Source organism: Hypomesus nipponensis, chromosome 1, assembly GCF_054491055.1.
Source record: "Hypomesus nipponensis isolate SF chromosome 1, ASM5449105v1, whole genome shotgun sequence".
Classification (NCBI taxonomy): Eukaryota; Metazoa; Chordata; class Actinopteri; order Osmeriformes; family Osmeridae; genus Hypomesus; species Hypomesus nipponensis.
Genome location: NC_140361.1, coordinates 4,313,491 through 4,334,956, shown reverse-complemented (window position 1 = coordinate 4,334,956; position 21,466 = coordinate 4,313,491). Strand labels below are relative to the sequence as shown.

At 48.6% G+C, this 21,466-nt stretch overlaps 1 long non-coding RNA gene across 1 annotated transcript in view; it reads right to left on the bottom strand.

The window, feature by feature from the left end:
* Window positions 1–5,971: 5,971 nt before the first annotated feature.
* LOC146302101 (uncharacterized) overlaps window positions 5,972–21,466 on the bottom strand; it is a 36,464-nt gene continuing 20,969 nt past the window's right edge. Inside the window, exons 3-4 of the long non-coding RNA XR_014758116.1 lie at window positions 6,824–6,997; window positions 5,972–6,297 (exon numbers count right to left, since the gene is read on the bottom strand). This is a non-coding gene — a long non-coding RNA (uncharacterized LOC146302101). The remainder of the gene's footprint in view (window positions 6,298–6,823; window positions 6,998–21,466) is intronic.

Here is a 21,466-nt window from a genome sequence, read left to right as displayed (position 1 = left end):
ATGATTGGAGGAAGAGCGTAGCTGTTCAGCTGAGGAAGGACACATCTCTGATACTCAGACTGAACATTAGTCTGCCTCTCTCTCCAAGCATGACCGATGCCCCTGCTGCTGTCGTGTACACACACACGCACACACATGCATACATACACACACACACACACCCATACATACACATGCATACATACACATGCACAGACACACACACACACACATGCTTGGCTCATCTCTCCAGGGTCAGAGCATGGCAGAGCCGGCATCTTAATTCCTTACGCTTCTGTCGTTTGAATCAGGTTAGATGAGTGTCATCCTGCACTCCGCTTCTAAAGCATGATAATATGATTCTCTCCGGTACACAGACCCCTGTCCTCATCTCCTCTCCTCCCTCTCTCCTCCTTCTCCTTCTCTCTGCATTTCAGTACTCATCCCCAATCTGCTCTCCTCTCTTCTCCTCTGCTCTCTTCTCCATCACTAAAACCCTTTCTGCTCTCTGACTGTTAAGTTTGTTCCCTTTTCTTTCTTTCTTTCTCTCTTACTCTCTTTTTTTTCCTTGTGTTCTTTGCCCCCCATTCCTTTCTGTCTCAGTTTTACTGTAATCGAATTACGCACCCTAGGGTGTCTCTATAGGAACCAGGATGGGCACTGTCACTAGCGCGCACACGCACACACTCCAGTGCTCCTTGTGTCCATGTACTAGTATGCTCTCTCGCCCAGATCGCCCAGTCGCTACCTTGTCGACTTACATCACTCACTACAAGAGAGAAAGTGAGAGAGAGAAAGTGAGAGAGAGGGCAGGAAGTAAAAAAGGCAAGGAGAGCAACCAGTGACCTGACAACTGTCTCTGTACCCTGCAACGCTAACACTGTTGAAATCTGGAGTCGGCCAAGCTTGGAGAGGGTGTGTGTGTGTGCGTGCGTGCGTGTGTGTGGAAAGTGAGCGGGGAGCAGTGACCTGCCTCTAGTCATCACTGCAGTCTCAGTGAGAGCAACAACAAGCCCTGCTACTGAAGCAAGCAAGTCACCTGGTACACCTTATTACTACAACAACAGTTCACGTCTCCTCATCTCTCCTCATCTCTCCTCATCTCTCCTCATCTCTCCTCATCTCTCCCCTCCCCTCCCCTCCCCTCCCCTCCCCTCCCCTCCCCTCCCCTCCCCTCCCCTCCTCTCCACTTGGGTTCTTTCTCCTCTCTCCCCTTCTCTTTCCCCTCCTCTCCTCCTCTCTTATTCTCTCCTCCTCTCCTCCCATCCGTGTGACAGTTCTCAGAATAAGAGTCAAGCGAAGGTTTCCACGGCAACCGGGACCGGTGACCACGGTGAGCTACGAGACTGTGAACAGAAAGGATGTAAACCTGCCATCTGTGGTTGTGCTCTGGTACTTCTGTGTATCACCCTCACTGTGTTACAGCCTGACGGTGTTACACCCTGACAGTGTTACACCATCATTGTGTAACAACCTCTCTGTATCTGTTCTCTGGTACTCCTCTATGACATTCTCTCTGTGTAACACTCTCTGTGTAACACCATCTCTGTGTAACTCTCTCTTTCTGTGTAACTCTCTGTGTAACACTCTCTGGGTAACACTCTCTCTGTGTAACTCTCTCTCTGTGTAACACTCTCCGTGTAACTCTCTCTCTGTGTAACTCTCTCTCTGTGTAACTCTCTCTGTGTAACTCTCTCTGTGTAACTCTCTCTGTGTAACATTCTCTGTGTAACACCATCTCTGTGTAACTGTCTCTGTGTAACTCTCTCTGGGTAACACTCTCTGTGTAACTCTCTCTGTGTAACATTCTCTGTGTAACACCATCTCTGTGTAACTGTCTCTCTGTAACACTCTCTCTGTAACACTCTCTCTGTAACACTCTCTGTGTAACACTGTCTGTGTAACACTCTCTGTGTAACACTGTCTGTGTTACACTCTGTTTGTAATCATACTCTCTACCATCATACTCAACAGCAACACCAGACAGGAAAATACAGCACCAAACATGACCCCCTACTTTCAAAATAGTCCTTTTTCCTTTTTGTTTCAAAACAGCTTTGATTGTTTTGTGACATCATCAAGTGACATCATATTTATATATAATTATTGAGATGCCTGAGAGAGAAAGAGAGAAAGAAAAAAAGAGAGAAAAAGAGACAATGGTCAAGGTAATGGTCAAAGGTTAAAGGGGACAGAGAGAGCGAGAGAGAAAAAGACAGAGACAGTAAGAGACAAAGAAAGAGATAGAGAGTGTGTGAGAGAGAGGGAGATAGAGAGTGTGTGAGCGAGAGATAGAGAGAGAGATAGAGAGAGAGTGAGAGAGAGATAGAGAGAGAAGGAAGCGAGGGCAGAGACCAGATCTGGTGTTCCAGGAGTTCCTCACCAGCAGGGGGTGGTGTTTCCTCTCTGGTTGAGCAGCTCCTCCCGGCCATGCCCTGCCTGCCAGCCTGACTGGAGTCCTCTGTGGGTGAGGCCAAATCCCCCTGCATCTCCACACTCGCACCTGCTCTGGTTCAAACACCTGACCCCCAGAGACAGCCACACATACAAACACGCACAAAGTGGAAAACACATCGCAGCAAATTTGATGTGATTGGATATCAGTTATCAGCTCATAGTGGACACACACACCAACACACACCAACACACACACCAACACACACACCAACACACACCAACACACACACCAACACACACACCAACACACACCAACACACACACCAACACACACACCAACACACACACACCAACACACACCAACACACACACCAACACACACACCAACACACAAACACACACATTCTCAGTATTAACTTATTTTTCTGTGCTTTACTTCACAGCCCTGTGCGTGATGTCTCATTGTATAAATTGTTGCTTATGTAAGGACGTTGGGACCCCTGGAGTGAATCAGGGCTGGTCAGGATGTATATTCAGCTAATGACTGTGTGTGTGAGTGCACAAGCGTGTGTTTATAAGTACAGAAAATGTGTGTGTGTGTGTTTGTGTCTGCTGTGAGGTTAATTTACCTGCAGTGCTGTCAGGCCAGACCCGATAACTGATATCCAATCAGATCTAATTTGCCATCTGTGTGTTTATGTGTGTGTGTGTGTGTGTGTGTTTTCCACTGTGGCAGGAACATCAGTGAGTGTGCCTGGCTTGCCTCCAACCAGACACACTCTCCAGACTGCTCTGAGATCAGATTTCTCAGCTTGAACCCCACGCTGAACCATACAGAGGACAAACAGGAAAATGACTTCAGATCAGCATCAGATCAGCATCTATGGACACTGGACTAGTTGTCAACGTGACATATTTGTCAACCTTCAGAATATTCTTCAGTTTTTCAAGGAATCACCTTCATCTTGAGAGATGCAGACCAAACCGAGGATTCATCATGCAAGGCATTGTGAAATCTCTCAACAATAGAAGCCATTCTGTTCATATGGCTTCACAATCTGTTGTATTATTCCATCTGAATCCTATCTTCACACAGCAAGGCCATGGCATGATCTTAAGCAGAGAAAAATAATTGCTGTAATAAAAACAAAATACTTCTGTTTTCCTCTGTTTTCAGTGTAGCCATTTTATGAATATGTACTTTTTTTGTAATCAGGCCAAGGTGTACACAACAGCCTGATCCAAAGTTTGAAGAAGGAAAAAAAAAAACTGTCCATCAAAAAAGAAAACCAAAAAAAGAAAAGATCAAAACAGAAGAAAAGACTGGTTTGATGAAAGCCAGTGGTTTGTGTACATGAGTGTGGAGTTCTGACTTTCTAAGTCTGTGGTGGAGACTAAAGATCTGAAGACAACCTAGACGTCTCCAAGAGGAGCGACTCCTAATTCCTGTCTTCACCTTCACCTCCTTCACCTGAGAACAGCCAGGAGAAGGAGACAGGAGAAGGAAGGGGGAGAGAGGGAGTGAGGGAGAGAGAAACCGAATGAGAGACGGACAGAAAATGAGAAAGAGAGAAAGAGGCAGATTACGAGTGAGGGAGCGTGAGGAGAGGGTGGGAGAGAGGTGGAGAGAGATGGAGGATGGTGAGGTAGGTAGAGAGAGATAGATTGAGGGGGAGGTGAGGGAGAGAGGGAGGGAGGTAGAGAGAGCTAAAGAGAGAAAGAGGGAGGGAGCTAAAAGAGAGAGAGATGAAGGCAGGGATAGAGGGAGGAGGTAAAGAGAGAGATGGAGGGGGGAGGGGAAGGAAAAAAAGAGGCAGTGAGGGAGTGAGTGACGGAGGGGGGGCAAGGGAGTGGAGAGAGGGAGGGAGGGAGGGAGGGAGGGAGGGAGGGAGGGAGGGAGGGAGGGAGGGAGGGAGGGAGGGAGGGAGGGAGGGAGGGAGGGAGGGAGGGAGGGAGGGAGGGAGGGGGAGCAGGGGAGTGGAGGGAGAGAGGGAGGGAGAAGGCGATGGGATGGAGGGAAGGAGTGAGGGAGAAAGGGAGGGGGAGCAGGGGAGTGGAGGGAGAGAGGGAGGGAGAAGGCGATGGGATGGAGGGAGGGAAGGAGTGAGGGAGAAAGGGAGGGGGAGCAGGGGAGTGGAGGGAGAGAGGGAGGGAGAAGGGGATGGGAGGGAGGGAAGGAGTGAGGGAGGGAGGTTGTCGGCATCTCTGTGGTTCATCTGTCACCGCTCAGTTCAAAAACCATTGCCGTGGAAACGCTCTAATCAGCAGCAGAACCTTTGAACATCAGTGAACCTGCTCCCAAACAGGTCCAGATCTTCGGAAGGTACCACTGCAAGACACAGCCCCCGTAATGAAGTTACTGGATGGTTCCTTTGAAGATTCACACGTTTAGAAACATTTTATTCGCACACATTCAGTAATATTGACAACAAAAAAATCTCGACACAACCAATGATAAGCTGTTACTGCGGCAACCATTATTTAACACTCCTTTAAGTTGTGGATGAGATATGTGGGATTCCAGGGAGAAATGGATGATGAGCTCAATGCCATGTCCGCCTTCCACACATCTGTTGGTCTCTGCATGCAACAGCGCACACACACACACACACACACTGTAGAATCCCTGCTTTGTCTGAACACAAGCATGTACAACTTTATACACGACTTTGGTTTGTTGTGTGGTGTTTTGCTGTTCTCTGTGGGGTTTTATAGTACTGCTGTTTGTACATGGTAAGATGCTGGATGTGAGTAAAGAAGATGAAACAGACATACACATTAGATCTTTCTCCTGTCACACAAGCCTTCTTCTCAAGGTCAAACAGCAGAGTTTCTATAATGCGTATGGGAGTTTACATGTTGTAACACTAGCTGATATGCTTCAATTCTCCAGTTCTCCAGAGATTATGATAGTCTTCATCTTGCATCCTGCCCTGATTTACTCAAATGTGAGGCAATTAGAGAGAAGAACTTGATCATGGATGAGAGGACACAGCAGCCCCCCAACCCGGGAAACATCCTCTCTTTACACGGTGCACAAGGAGGGACAATGTTTAGTCTATTTAGACTAGGAGCAAGGAGAACTGACGAGGTGTGTGTGTGCACGTGTGTGTGCACGTGTGTGTGCACGTGTGTGTGCATGTCTGAGAGGGAGAGAGACAGAGTGTGCCATGTGGTTTGTGTCTATGTTTGTGTGTGTGTCGAAGTTTTTGTGTGTAAGAGTGTGTGTGTGTGTGTGTGTGTGTGTGTGGGGGGGGGGTGTAGTCACTTGAGAAGCCCATAAAGACATCATCAAACAACATACACACATAACCACAACACCACACACATGCTCACACACAGACACACACAGACACACACACAAAAACATCAGCACTCAATCATCCTGGATCTGCCAGACAACACCAGCAGAGAAAACACATTACCCGTGTCGTGTTGTCTTATTCTCCTCCTCCTCTCCTCCTCCTCCTCTCTTCCTCAGCCTCTGTTCCACCTCCTCAGCCTCTCTTCCACCTCCTGTCCTCCTCTCTTCCTCAGCCTCTCCTCCTCCTCTCCTCTCTTCCTCAGCTTCTCCTCCTCCTTCTCTCCTCTCCTCCTAAGCTCCTCTCCTCCTCCTCCCTCTTCTCTCCTTTTTATATTTATATTATATTTAGAGCCTGTCTTGCCTGAGGGTCATGTGACAAGCAGCATTCTCTTTGCCACAAGTTTGTATTCTTTTTTTTTTTTTTTCAAACTGTTGGGGGAGCTTTTATTTTTTTATTTTTTTATACTATTATTTTCTTTTTCCTTTTGTCTTGAAAGGAGGAAGCTGTTTGGCTTTCTAATCTCAACATCAGCTGTCCTTCTGAGGCGGTGTAACCCAGGCACCAACTGGAGCATCAGACCAGGAGGGGCTGAGGGGGGATCATTTGAAGTGCCTGTCTAAGTTTCGTGAAAGTAGAAAGAGAGATCTTATAAAAATATGAATATAAATAAATAAAGGGAACACTTGAAGACATTATCACCCTCTTTCCCTAAGCCCTTGTTTGTGTTTAAGTGGGAAGGGGGGGAGAAAGGGGGAGAGGGTAAATGAAAGGGAGAGAAGTAGAGAGGGAGGGAAGAGAGAGGGGGAGAAGTAGAGAGGGAGGGAAAGAGAGGGGGAGAAGAGAGAGGGAAGGAAGAGAGAGGGAAGGAAGAGAGAGGGAAGACAGAGGGAGAGAAGAGAGAGGGAGGGAAGAGAGAGGGGGAGAAGTAGAGAGGGAGGGAAGAGAGAGGGGGGAAAGGGAGAAACATAGTGTGCTCATGAGTCACAGCACCTGAGGTAGGTGTCGTGAGTTGTTCTCAACTGTTACGAGCCATTATGATGTCTCTCTCTCTTTTGACAGTATGCATTTACATATAGTATCTCTCTCTCTCTCTCTCTCTCTCTCTCTTCTTTGTCTCTGTCTGGATCCTATGCCAGCTTCACCTCTTGTGATTCCCAATGTGGATGCAGATCCTCTCCAGCTCTGGTGGTGTGCGTACAGGCAGTGGTGGTGGGTGTCTGCTCCGGTTAGTGTCCGGTTGATGTTAAGTTGGCACAGCCGGTTCAACGGAACAGGCCAAGGCCGGTCAGGGCCTCTGTCTCCATGGCATCCGTCACCTGAACAACGAAGCATGCCAAGCCTGAAGCCACATCTCTGCTGTGGTCAGAGGGCCACCAAAAGGGTCACACACAAACACGCACACACATTCTAGCACACACAAACACACACTAGCACACACAAACACACACTAGCACACACACAAACACACACTAGCACACACAAACACGCAAACACACACTAGCACACACAAACACGCAAACACACACTAGCACACACACACACATACGAGCACACACAAACACACACTAGCACACACACACACACTTACACAACCGCCCACACACACAGAGCATTGTGAGCTCTTAGTGTGGGAGGGTGTGTATAGCTGTGGGGTCAGGGAAAGGGACATGTTCAGACTAGGCCCATCCCTGGCTGGCTGAGACTTCCTCTGCTTCAAGCTGCTGTTGCCCCCTGAACTTCACTGCCCACTGCCCCCCCCGGCTTTCTACTTGCAGGCCTTCATTGTGTGTGATGTGTATGTGTGTGTGTGTGTGTGTGTCAGTGTGGATACAGGAGGGTTGATTGATCTCTCTCTCTCTCAGCACGTCACCCCAGGACCCCAGATCACAAAAGCAGGACACCATCCCCCCTCCTTCCATCTCTCTCTCTCAGTCCCTCGCTCTCTCCCTTCATCCATCCCTCGCTCTCTGCCTTCATCCATCTCTCGCTCCGCGCCTCCGTCTCGTCATCCTTCCCTTCAACTCCCTCTCCATCCCTCAATCCTCCAGTTGCTAATTCTCCCTCTTTCTCACTAAAAGGACTTATCTTAACCCTACTGTAACTCTCGACAGCCAACCATGTGTAAACGTGAACATGAACAGGGATTGGCAGGTGAGCGACTGGCTTGTTTCCCAACAGATCTCAGACAGGCTCAGTTAGCAGCTCTGGAGCCCATGTTAGGTCACCACCATTCCTCAACTGGTGCAAACACGCACTCCCACACCACATTGCAGCGCTGTCAAGTGCGTGTGTGTGTGAGACAAAAGGCTGAGTCAAGAGAGATTTACAATGTCGCAAGAAACTCTGAAAGCAAGAATGAAACTCATGAATCATGAATCTGCATGGCTCTAGAGTTCCACAGGACACAACCGCTAAACACACACACACACACAGAAACACACACACACAGAAACACACACACACACAGAAACACACACACACCATTTTCTCTACAGTATTTCTACGCCTGCTTGTACAGTATTGTGACTCCCACACAAACAGACCACATAAAGACACCATCTGAGTTGGATGTAGTTTTTTTGTGGTAATTGACACAAATAAAAAATAAAAATAACCCAAGATGTTCTCATTTGGTTTTTCCCTTCCAATAAACAGCTTATGGTTCTGGTGGGTATAAATAATCTTATCACATAAGGATGAGCAACATTGACACTCGGTGTGTCTGATGCTCCAATTTATGCAAATAGACTGTTTATGTAACTCCTAACTGCCAATACTCCAACTCTTAGTTTTTATGTGTGTGTGTTTAGAAGAGGTCACAACAAACAATAGTCCTCAGGATGTGAGAGCAGATATCAGTGTGTGTGTAGTATACACACACACACACACACTGATATGTGACTGACTGTGTATACACACTGTATACACACACACACAAACATCAACAAGGGCGTCTGTGTGGCTCAAGGGGTAGAGAGGGTCGTCTTGTTAATCGCAAGGTTGCCGGTTCGATCCCTGACTCCTCCCAAGCCATGTGCCGAAGTATCCTTGAGCAAGACTCTGAAGCCCACCTTGCTCCCGATGGGCAGGCAGGATCCTTGCACGGCAGCTCCGCCGCCGTCAGTGAGTGTGAGTGTGAATGGGTGAACGAGAGGCAAACATGGTGAAGCGCTTTGAGAACCGCTAAGGTAGAAAACGCGCTGTATAAATGCAGTCCGTTTGCACAGCATTGAGTCAACTGTTTTAGGTATGTAAAGCAGGGCAGCTGTGTTGTTGAGGCAGGGGTTACAGGAGCTCCATCTGTCCCCTCTGCAGTGCTCTCACCCAGGGGGAAGTCCACGCCGGAGGAAAGTTCACTCCAACCGCACGCTTTTTTTAAACTTTCCTTTCAATTCAACCTCTGTGGCTACTTCCTTCTACAGTAAACCATTTTCCACGCCTCACACGCACACACACACACACAGACGCCTCTCACACAAACACATACAATCACCTTCTTTTGTTTCCGAAACGTCGCGTCACAGGGCTTGTGGTTTTCACACAACATGCAGCACACAGGAAGTGTGTCGCAGCACACAGGAAGCGTGTCGCAGCGAAACAAGAAGCTGTCACTGTTTCCACTCCAGGAGGAACCACAGGGACCAAATTTAACCCCTTGGTAACATCAGTTACAAGATCACAGACGCCCAAAATAAACCCTTCAAACAAGCCCAGAGGCTGTATTTACCCTCAGAGAGCTATAAATACTGAGTCTTGGTAATGTGCTTACCACCAATGCCCGGTGTGCTGCTGCTGGCTGATGTGACAATGCTAGGACAGAGGATGCCAGGACAGAGGAGGTTAGGACAGAGGATGCTAGGACAGAGGATGCCAGGACAGAGGAGGCCAGGACAGAGGATGCCAGGACAGAGGAGGTTAGGACAGAGGAGGTTAGGACAGAGGAGGTTAGGACAGAAGATGCTAGGACAGAGGATGCTAGGACAGAGGAGGCCAGGACAGAGGATGCCAGGACAGAGGAGGTTAGGACAGAGGAGGTTAGGACAGAAGATGCTAGGACAGAGGATGCTAGGACAGAGGATGCTAGGACAGAGGAGGCCAGGACAGAGGATGCTAGGACAGAGGAGGCCAGGACAGAGGATGCCAGGACAGAGGAGGCCAGGACAGAGGATGCCAGGACAGAGGAGGCTAGGACAGAGGATGCTAGGACAGAGGAGGCCAGGACAGAGGATGCCAGGACAGAGGAGGCCAGGACAGAGGATGCCAGGACAGAGGAGGCTAGGACAGAGGATGCTAGGACAGAGGAGGCCAGGACAGAGGATGCCAGGACAGAGGATTCTAACGTGAAGAGGCTAGAGGACAGGAAGCAGGCTGAGAGGATTAGCTACGATGACAGCAGTGACCAGGTCAGAGAGTCACTAAGACAGAGCTGGATCACAAGATGCTGTCAGAAGATAAACATTCCCCCAGTACCAGGGTTACACAGTATCTATCTCTACACAGTACCAGGATTACACAATATCTATCTCTACACAGTACCAGGGTTACACAGTATCCATCTCTATACAGTAGCAGGTTTGGGATTGTATGTTAATAAAGGTCTAATATAATTTGTGACCTAACTTCTTTCTTTTCTGGTTTCATATCTCAGAGAACAGGAGAGAGAGGGAGAGAGAGACATAGGGACGAGACAGGAACTGGGATCGATGAGACTGAGAGTGTCGGAGTAACATGAGCTGTTGTCTTGCTGTGCCCGTCCCAAACAGCAGACTGAGAGGAAGAGAGAGAGAGACAAAGAGAGGGAGAAAGAAAGAAAGAGCACAAATACATATAATCTTCTGCTATATCAGTGTCATCTCCAAGCATATCTGACTCTGAGGACGCAATTGGCCCTCTCAGCTGAAAAGTATCAATATGTGTGTGTGTGTGTGTGTGTGTGTGGGAGCAGTGAAACCCAGGCAGGCCAGGGTTAGGAGGAGGGAGTGTGAGTTTGCTTCCGATCTTCTCTCCACAGACTTCCAAATTCCACACTGTCACTGTTTGAAATGTTGCTCTACTCTACTATGCTCTACTCTATTATGCTCTACTCTACTATGCTCTACTCTACTATGCTCTACTCTATTATGCTCTACTCTACTATGCTGTACTCTACTATGCTCTACTCTATTATGCTCTAATCTACTATGCTGTACTCTACTTTGCTCTACTCTATTATGCTCTACTCTACTATGCTGTACTCTACTATGCTGTACTCTACTATGCTGTACTCTACTATGCTGTACTCTACTATGCTGTACTCTACTATGCTCTACTCTACTATGCTGTACTCTACTATGCTCTACTCTACTATGCTCTACTCTACTATGCTGTACTCTACTATGCTCTACTCTACTATGCTCTACTCTACTATGCTCTACTCTACTATGCTCTACTCTACTATGCTCCACCCAGCTCCTCTCTAATCTCCTGTAAAGAGACCGGGAGAGGCTATAAGATGTAGGGTTGGGGGGAGATGTGTAGAGGGAGAAAGAATATAGAAAAAATTACGTTAAATGATGTCTGAATTTCTATCTCTCCCTCCCTTGGTCTGTCCCTGCAGCCACGGTCAGCCTGTAGAAGGCTAGCACGAGTGTTGATGTCACTTAGCAAGGAGCTGATTAAAGCTCATTGTCTGAAAAAGAGTCAGCCAAAGGACTACCCTATAAATAGTTTCCTCTGCTCTACTCTACCCCTCTGATCCCTACTCTACTCTACTCTATTCCACACAGCTCTGTTCTACTCTACTGTACTTCCCTCTACTCTACTCTACTCTATTCCACACAGCTCTGTTCTACTCTACTGTACTTCCCTCTACTCTACTCTATTCCACACGGCTCTGTTCTATTCTAATCTACTCTGCTAAGCTCTGCTGAGGAATGGGTCATGGTCATTGTGTTGCCATGGTCACACAGCCTGTGGTCAATATGTGTGTGAGTGTAAGGGTGAGGTGGTGATGAATGTGTACAGCTTGTGGAAGGATTCAGCTGGCAGGACAGCGTGTGTGTGTGTGTGTTGAAGCAGAGTGACGGTGCTCTCCCAGCCCCTGTGAAGAGCATGCTGGGTAACAGCAGGCTGGAGTTCCCCTGGCCCCACTCCAGACCCTCCCTTCCTCCGCACTCTAGTGTGTGTGTGTGTGTGTGTGTGTGTGTGTGTGTGTGTGTGTGTGTGTGTGTGTGTGCTGGTCCATTTGTCCGGTTCTCAGAGGTTCAGCCGCAGCTCTGTCTTGTTCACGTCCTGTACCAGAACAGGGCTACGGCCTTCAGCTCCAAAATACGTCTCCCACAGGAACCAAGGTTCAAATCCCGGAATCGGCTCGTCTGACTTTGTTCGACAAAAAATGCAAACACATCACATATGATCCCGATTGCATCAAATGAATTAAAAATAACAGCACTGCACATTCATTCCCTGCCTCTTGCACAACCCCTTTTGCATCATGATGTGAATGAGGAACTAGATGTATATGTCATTGAAACAACAATGCAGTCCTGAAACTCACCATGAGTAACACCCCAATCACCATCATCGTCCAAAACATGACCTGCTGCCCAATCAGTGATTTAGGTACTAAAGAGTCTGAACATGGGTGTGTGTGTGTGTTTGCGTGCATGTTTGTGTGTGTGGCACTTTAATAAGAAGGCTTTCTTTCTATCCATCCACACAGTCCTTGGTCTTTTCCTTGGTAACCTCGGTAACGCTGTATCCTTGGTACCGACACAGAGAGAGAGAGAGCGAGAGCGAGAGAGCTCTCACGCACACACACACACACACACCACATCACTGTACATGCACCAGTCTCTGAATCTCTCCCAATCAGTGAGAGCCTACCGTCTAGCTGTCCTGCTGTCACCTACCTCCCGGAGCCTCCGGGAACGCAGTCTGCGGATGAGGACATCGGTGTGGGGCTCTAAATAAGGAACAACGCACGGAGTCACTGACTCACACACACAGCAGAGAGGAGAGCATCACTACCAGACCTCGTACGCCGGGGATAAACTTAGAGCTGACAGCAGGACAGATAATGACTCAAACTATTAGCTCTAAATTAAGACAGCAAACTGGTCAGTGACCTTCTGAACAGAGAGAGAGAGAGAGAGGGAGAGAGAGAAAGGGACAGGGAGAGAAAGAAAGAAAGAGAGAGAGAGAGAGAGAGAGAGAGAGAGAGAGAGAGAGAGAGAGAGAGAGAGAGAGAGAGAGAGAGAGAGAGAGAGAGAGAGAGAGAGAGAGAGAGAGAGAGAGAGAGAGAGAGAGAGAGAGAGAGAGAGAGAGAGGTAAAGAGAAGGAGGGGGGCAGATGAGAGGAGCAGGACTGGTTAAGTAGATAAGTGTCTTAAACAGGCTTGTGTTTATTTGCCTGTCTGCTGCTTAACAGGACCACAAAGTTCACTGAGCTATCTGAACTGCGCACACACACACACACACACCAGTCTCTGTACGACAAAAAGGCTATTTCCTCTTTCCGCCTGTCAGTGACTCTCTCTCCAAGCTTGTCCTTGTGACATCACGGAGGGCAGAGTTGTCACTTCCTGTTGTGTGTGCAATGGGACACTGCAAGCCACACAGAGAGGAGGAAGATTGAAGTGCTCTGTTTGTGTTTGTCTGTGGTGTGTGTGTGTTTGTGTGTGTGGGTTGGAAAAACATGAATCCAGGTCAAAGGTCACACACAGCTGTTTGTGGAATATTTAAATCTCAGAACTCTTGTTTCACTGCTGTGTGTGCAACACTGTCCTGAGTTTGAGGTCAATACTATGCAAATATTACTACTGAGCTACTGAACTTAGAACACACTCAATAGCTGAACTCTGAGTTGTAACTTACAGAGGAACGAGGTGTAACAGAATCCAGGTGTCAACAAAGACAAGCAGACAGGCAGACAGGCAGACAGGCGGACGGACGGACGGACAGACGGACAGACGGACAGACGGACAGACGGACAGACGGACAGACAGACGGACAGACAGACAGACAGACAGACAGACAGACAGACAGACAGACAGACAGACAGACAGACAGACAGGCAGGCAGGCAGGCAGGCAGGCAGGCAGGCAGACAGTTTGAGACAGAACTAGAAGAGGGTGTGATAGAAACAGTTTGACACATAACCCCCACTCTTCTTACGAAGAGTACAGAGACAGGGAAATTAATTGGTACAAAACATCAGACAAGCACAGTGTGTAACACACACACACACACAGACACACACACTCACACAACTCCTGGAAAGGATGAGAAAAATACCCTGGCATGTTGTATCTTCTATGATTGCAGGTGGCGAAGAAGAGGAGGATGGGAGGAAGAGGAGGAAGAGGAGGATGGGAGGGATGAGAGAAGAGAAGACAAAGTAGAGCAGAGAAAAAGAAGAGAACATTAAAGTTCAGCATTCATTCCATCACATCATGTTTCCATCTAAATAAAGAACCCTAAAACAATAGGCATGGCTGCCATGGAGACCAGAGGATGATTTCTCCATGGCAACCGTGATAGAGTGTGACAGAGATGCAGTGAAAGGAAGTCTGATGGAGAGAGAGATGGGGGGATGGAGAGAGATGGTGAAATGGAGAGAGAGATGGCGAGATGGAAAGAGAGATGGCGAGATGGAGAGAGAGATGGGGAGATGGAGAGAGAGATGGGGGATGGAGAGATGGGGGGATGGAGACAGAAACACAGAGAAAAGTGAGGTTGGAGAGAGACAGAGAGAGAGAGAGAGAGAGAGAGAGAGAGAGAGAGACAGAGCCATTGCTGTCCATCCTTCCTAATGAGAACATGTCTTGTCACATACCCACATACCTATGTGAAAAATAGAAATAGAAAAGTTCATGACTTTCCAGAATATTTTTTCCGACTGTTCAAAGTGAGTTTCTGTATAATGAGAACCCTACATGCATAAAAAAAATAATCACAAGAGGTCTGTTTACATTTCGTACGGTACATATCCCATAATGTTCATGAGCATGCCTCTGCTGTTGCCATGGAGTTGCTCTCTGGTTGTGCTGGGAGGAAAGAACCATGTGGCCTTCTTGGTCGACAGAGCCAGAGCATGGAGTTAAGGAGTAAGGTTGTGTGTGTTTTTATATGTGTGTGTAAGTGTTTATTTGTGTGCGCGTGTATGCGTGTGTGTGTGTGCATGTGTGTGTGAATTTGTTTGTGTGTCTGATTTTGTGTGGGTGTATGTTTGTGTACTTGTGTGTGTGTGTGTGCATACATGTGTGTGCGTGTGCACGCGTGCATGTGTGTGTGTCACAAGTGTCTGTGTCCCTGCTCTGTCTCCACTGTTTAGATAGAGAGTTAAAGACAAACAATGAGACACACAGTCAGGAGAGCTTGTTATACTGCCATATACACACACACACACACACACACACTCAACCCCCAAACATTAGTCCACTTATCAACCCCAAAGATCTTTCCATGGTTTTTCTTCAGTTACCCCAGCTCTGGCACACGTTCACACACACCTCTCTCCAGAAAGTACACTGAACATGTTTGATAGAACAGTGTTACTTCCTGTCCATGTTAGCCATGCGGTGGGCCTGAAGCCCTGCTCAGCGAGACCTCTCCTCTCCTGACATTGCACTCCTTTACCCAGCCTCCCCTCATCCCTCCTTATCTCTGAAGTAAGATGTCGGCTCCCTCTCTCCCCCTCTCTCTCTCCCTCTCTCTCTCTCTCTCTCTCTCTCTCTCTCTCTCTCTCTCTCTCTCTCTCTCTCCCCTCTCTCCTCCTTCTCTCCCCCATCTCTCTCTCTCTCTCCCCTCTCTCCTCCTTCTCTCCCCCTCTCTCTCTTTATCTTCCTCTCTCCTTCTCTCTCTCCTTCTCTCTCTCTCTCTCTCTCTCTCTCTCTCTCTCTCTCTCTCTCTCTCTCTCTCTCCTTCTCTCCCCCCCCTTTCTCTTTATCTCTCTCTCTCCTTCTCTCTCTCTCTCTCTCTCTCTCGCCTTCTCTCCCCCACTCTCTCTCTCCTCCCCCTCTTTCTCTCTCTCTTCCCGCTCTCTCTCTCTCCCCCTCTCCCCCCTCTCTCTCTTTAGCTCTCTCTCTCTCTCCTTCTCTCTCTCCTTCTCTCTCCCCCTCTCTCTCTCCCCCCTCTCCCTCCCCTCTTTCCCCCCTCTCCTTCTCCCTCTCTCTCCATCTGTCTCGAAGAAGCATCACATCCTCTTCCTCTTCCTCCTGCTTGTCAGATGTCATGAGTGAAGACATGCGGTGCTCTGATGAGAATTATTATTGTATGATGCTAAAGGGTTGGGGGTCTCTGGGGTGGGGGACAAGTGGGGAGCTGTCTGCTCACCCCTGTAGGCTATCCAACATCACCTGTCTCCTCCAGTCTGGTGGGGTGTGGGGGTGGCGGGTGGGGGTGGGGCGTTTGGGGGGGTTACCTGAGTCAACATGCCTTAACTGCCCTCAGGCCCACCTGTCAACAACCTGCCAGTCTTCCATTTCTCTCTCTCTCTCTCTCTCTCTCTCTCTCTCTCTCTCTCTCTCTCTCTCTCTCTCTCTCTCTCTCTCCATATCCATGTCTCTCTCCCTCTTTCTTTCTCTATTACTGTCTCTCTCTCTCTGTCTCTCTCTCTCTCTCTGTGTGTCTCTCTGTGTCTCTCTCTCTCTCTCTCTGTCTCTCTCTCTGTGTTTCTCTGTTGGAGTGAACCAGACCTCTGCAGTGTCAGCTCCATCATGTCTCCTTCTGTACATTCTCTGCAGCTGCAGGCCTCCATCAGTCCTGGCATCCTGCTCTTCCCCAGACACAAACAAACTTCACACAACCACAAGTGTGCGTGTGCGTGTGTTTCTGTGTGTGTGTGTATCCAGGTTTTCACAAACAACCATCCTAAACGGGATTTGTTCTGCCTGCTGTTTGGTGTCAACAGCTCACACTCAAGATCACAACACTCTCTTTTCAACCAGCCTCCCAGAACTAGCCTCCCAGATCCAGCCTCCCGGAACCAGCCTCCCAGAACCAGCCTCTCAGAACCAGCCTCCCAGAACCAGCCTCCCAGATCCAACCTCCCAGATCCAGCCTCCCAGAACCAGCCTCCCAGATCCAGCCTCCCAGAACCAACCTCCCCAGAACCAGCCTTCCAGAACCAGCCTCCCAGATCCAGCCTCCCCGATTCAACCTCCCCAGAACCAGCCTCCATTTCCAAGAAAATCTCAGTGGCCAAGGTTTGGTCGTGGAATGGCATGAGTGACAGTAATGTAAACCCATCCTACATAAAGCCTGTCAGCCACACAAACATGTGGGCTGGCCAGGAGCCGTGCGACTGAAGCAACGTTTAACTGGCTGCAGAATGTGAAAACACTGGAGAAGAAAAAACAAGTCTGTGTGTTTCTACGTGAGTCACACCCAGACGAACTCTCTACACCAACACACCACAGGCCTCGTCTGGTCCGGAAATACTGTCTCCTTCTCCCTCTCTTCTTTCTCTCTCCTTTTCTCTTTCTCTCCTGCTCTCCCCACGTCATTGGTCAGTGTGTGAAGTTATCTGCCCCCTCTCACAGTACAGCAGACACACCTGCTATACATAAAAAGCTGTTAGCTAGCAGGCTAGCGACAACCTTTAAATGTTATCCAGTCAGGATAGTGGGAATTTCCCCCCCTTCCTTTCTCTCCCTCCTCTTTATTTCCCTTTCTCCTCCATCTCTCCATCTCTCCATCTCTCCATCTCTCCATCCCTCCCTCCCTCCCTACCTCCCTCCCTCTCTCTCTCTTCCTCCCTCTCTCCCTCTCCTCTTTTTCTCTTCCCTCCCTCTGACTCATCCGCAGCTGAAAGGTTAAAGGTCAGACCTTTTGTCATACATCAAAGCAACAACCTTGTGTGTGTGTGTGTGTGTGTGTAGAGGAGGGGTGTTGAGTCACTACTGAGCTTGTCCCCAGGGAAGTGTGTGTATGTGTGTGTGACGGGTTAGTGTTGCATTCTCGTAGGCCAGTGGACCTGCAGCGAGCAGCAGGTATTTAGTGATCGGGAAGGAGGCTTTAAGAAGACAGGAAGTGAAGGAGGCTTAAAGAAGACAGGAAGTGAATCCTGCTTCGATCTGTTCCCAAGATGTCAGGGGTGCCGGCTTGAATCTCACTGGTTTCATTCCAATGTACCCGTTAGAAACAGCAAGGAAACCTGATCCACCTACAACCCACCTGTCAAAGCTCCAGTACAACTTTCAGGAGAGGTGAGGTCACCTGGAGTCAAATAACCACTCCAGGCTCCCCAGGATTCCCTGATCAGGTGACTCAGAGAGGGAAACTACCTGGCCTAGTTCCTAGGCATTCCTCCCCTCCCCTTCCCAGAATCCCCTCTTTAGTAAAGGACACAGATAACAAAGGAATGTTCTGTGATGTCATCACAACACAAACAGATACGTCTATTCAACATCCTCCAGAACCCACGACCAACAGTTTACTACCAAACGTCTGGAGTTCCACTGTTCTCTCTGCCAGGTTTAAAACATGCTGTGAGGTGACCCTGTATCAGGACAGTTTGTCCACAACCTCCACCATCTTGAACACTTTCATCACCTATATTTACTCTGGACTGGCTTCATTACATGTCAGCTCAAAAACAATCAGGTCTCTCTCCCACTCTCCTGCTCTCGTCATTTCCCCCTCCCCTTCAACACTCATACAAAATTATATAACATCTAGGATTTTGCTAGCTGTCATCATCCTGCCTGCCTGCCTGCTTTCGAAAATTCCCCCCTCCGTCAGTCCATAATGGAACGGCCTGTCTAAGTACACCTGTATGCTAATGGTAGGGATTGCACCACAGGGGTAGGGAGGAGGGGTGGTTGGGGAGTCGCTGAGGGGGCGTTAGTTGAGCATCTGTCTGCCTGGCAGCATGGTGGTGATTAACGCTAGCCAAGGCCTGCTATTGGCTCCTGAACGTGGGGGTGTGAGAATCGTTCTCTCTTTTAACTCTATCTCTCTCCCTCCGTCCCTCTCTCTCGTGCTCTATAGCTCTGTCCCTCTCTCTTTCTCGTACTCTATCGCTCTGTCCCTCTCTTGTGCTCTATCGCTCTGTCCCTCTCTCTCGTGCTCTATCGCTCTGTCCCTCTCTCTCTCGTGCTCTATCGCTCTGTCCCCCTCTCTCTCGTGCTCTATCGCTCTGTCCCTCTCTCTCTCTCTTGTGCTCTATGGCTCTGTCCCTCTCTCTCTCTCTTGTGCTCTATGGCTCTGTCCCTCTCTCTCTCTCTTGTGCTCTATGGCTCTGTCCCTCGGTCTCTCTCTCTTGTGCTCTATGGCTCTGTCCCTCTCTCTCTTTTGATTATGTTACGATGCTCCCTCTTTCTCCTCCCTTCCCTTCATCTGTCCGCTCTCTAATTTCACTCTTTTGCCTTTGGCCTCTCTCCTTCTGACTCTTTCTCTCCCTGACTCTCCCTTATTCTCTCTCTCTCTCTCTCTCTCTCTCTGTCTCTCTCTCTCTCTCTGTCTCTCTCTCTCTCTCTCTCTCTCTCTCTCGTCTCTCTCTCTCTCTGACTCTCTCTCTGATTCTCTCTCTCTCTGACTCTCTCAGCCCTCCCTCTCCAGCTCTCCTCCTCCTCCTCCTCCTCCTCTCTCTGGCAGATTGGGGCCTAATTAAATATTAACCGGTGCTCTGTGCTGTTCAGGGGGTGTTGGGATGGCCTAGCAGAGCATGCGTAGGTGAGGGGAGAGCCTGCCTGTGTGTGTAGAAGATGAGGACTCCTCTCCCTTGGCTGTGTGGGAACACACCAGGCAGAATGAACTGGCTAACCCAACACAAACTCAAACCAACAAACACACACACACACACACTCATTTCTCTCCCACCTCTGAGTGTGTCCTCAAAGGAGTCCCCACACACCCCACCATCATTTTATTGTCATCTTAACCTGATTTTATGGTGCTGTATATGATGACCCCCCCCCCCCTCTCTCTCCTGTGTGCTTCTATCGACAAGAGGAAGTGATGCATGACAAGGCATTTTGAGTCCTGCCCTGTCCAGCCACACCAGACAGCTCTACAGCCCAAGAGCCATCTATAGCACACGTCCGCTAACACCCTCTGTCTGTGTGTTTGTGTGTGTGTGTGTGTGTGTGTGTGTACAACCAACCTGACCACGACGACCCAGGATATTGACAATAAAACACGGGTTATGGCCAGCAGTCATAACCTTCACTCTGTCTGAAGAGGAAATATAGTCCAAACTACATTTTTCTCAAACTAGAGTCTCTCTGCCTCCTCCCTCTCTCCCTCTCTCTCTCTCTCTCTCTCTCTCTGCTCTCTCTCTGCTCTCTCTCCCTCTTGACCAATGCTGGGGCCAGAGTGTGTCATAGATAATAGATGATCTGGCAGTGCCACAGAGAGAGAGAGACTAAATGTACAGTACCTGGCACTCAGAGAAGCAACCATCACAACCCCCTCGCCCCCCCCCAAAAAAAAACCTGGTGAGAGTTGCCAATTGGAACACCACCTGTTTATCTAGCAGAAGTTGTAAAAGTGTATGTGTGGGTGTCTGTTTGTATGTGCGTGTGTGTATGTGTATGATGGATTGTCTGTAACATTTAGCAACTTTGGGCACCATGAATGATGTGAGGATGGACACATAGATGACTAAAGAGGTTAGAGTAACTTCATACTGTCCTTCCTCAAACAAAAACAAACCCAGTACTTAAAGTTTTGTTCTGTCTTTAACCACTAAGGTGACCTGGAACCCTGCACCTCTATGTCCACACTCTCTCTCTAGGTCTCTCTCCAGGACTCGCCATACTGTTAGATGTTTACCAATGAAGTTGCTTGCATAGATTCAGTCAACAGCGCGGGAAACACATCGATTTCCCGTCAGCGGCCACCGAGGACTCCCGGTGCGCCGCCGGGCAGGAACAGCCTCCGGGAGCATCAGTACCCCGCAGGCGTCCCGGTAGCGGTGAGCAGCGTTTTGTTAATGCGGCCCATTAGCTTCGTGAGTGGCACAGAGATTCCTCGAATATCGAGCCGGGGACACCCCTCAATTAGACGGATAGCCTCGCGCTTCGTCAGCACACATGGTTCATCAGCATCCATACATTACTGACAAGGAAGGTAGCACGTCCTCCTAATTCTAATACAAGACAGAGAGAGAGAGCGAGAGAATAGATTGCTAGAGAGCGAGAGAGAAAGAGAGAGAATAGATAGAGGGGGATAGATAATAAGAAGAGAGGCCCCGAACTCCTTAGTCTCGCTAAGCATAACCAAATGCACAAAACTACTTGTCATTCTGCCAATAAACAATACATATTTAACCTTGTAGCCCCCGTATAATGTACTATTTCTTAGAGTTTAGGAAAGTTTGAGATTTCATTCGACATCATTACTAGCCTACTGGGAAACCGAACTGTTAGGTTTCACTTCTGTGAGTCGCATCTTGTCAACCCACTGCGTTGATGTAGCTCGCGCCTGCCTTGCTTTCCCGCTGCTTTCAGTCTCTCTATACCCGGTCAGGCAGTCATCATCTAACCCCATACACGAAGGCTTAAATGTCAACGTGCATCAATAGCAAATACATGCATGGGTGAACGGAAATCCTCCTGCGATGAAAGATTTCAGGATGTTTTGACATGTATTTATCTTTTAGTTTCTGACGATGCCTTGATGCAGAACTGAACAATGTATTTACCCACATCATGTCAACACAACCCTAGGCTACGTGCAAGACCAATAGGCTACAGACAGAACAATTATATCCCTTCAGAGACAAATTTAAACAACTGAAATAGTATCCCCGTGCTGTTGAGATGCAGCATTGATTAACTTGGAATGGTTAGCAAAATGTTC